Source organism: Propithecus coquereli, unplaced genomic scaffold, assembly GCF_000956105.1.
Source record: "Propithecus coquereli isolate 6110/MARCELLA unplaced genomic scaffold, Pcoq_1.0 Scaffold502, whole genome shotgun sequence".
Classification (NCBI taxonomy): Eukaryota; Metazoa; Chordata; class Mammalia; order Primates; family Indriidae; genus Propithecus; species Propithecus coquereli.
This window is the reverse complement of record NW_012150864.1, coordinates 1,125,504-1,126,056: the sequence shown is the minus strand read 5'-3', so window position 1 is coordinate 1,126,056 and position 553 is coordinate 1,125,504.

Below are 553 nucleotides of genomic sequence, written 5' to 3'. Positions count from 1 at the left end.
CAAATGTTTAGGTTACATATATTGCCTTTGCCCCACCCAAGTCAGAGTAGATTTAAATTAAAATTACAAAGCTACATGTGGCTTGAAAGAACATGTAGGAGAATACTTGTATCCTCTGGGTAGAGGAGCATGCATGGGAGAATCTGAACACACTAATTCATAAGAAGTAAGAATGTGGACAGTTTTTCTTTTTACAGTATTTTCAAGGAAACGTTTTTGAAAGAATAGACAATGAGGACTTACTGAAGGATTTAGGGAGGAAAGTGACATGACCAGTCCTGTGCTTGAGGAAGATAAATGGACGAGCAGAAGGAGGGGGGCAGCTGAGGGCTGTGGTTCCAGTGACGATCACAGGTTTCACAGGTGGCCACGAGCCAGGAAGAGGCAACAGAGGACCCGTGTTGTTGCAGTGATGACGGAGATGGACAGGGTGGCTGGAGCAAAAAACATGGATGGTTTATTTATTAGACGTTTTAAAAGAGTGTCATGAAATCAATCAGATTACCACCTCAGGAGGCTGGGAGTGAAGGAAAGAAAAACACTTTAAAATGAG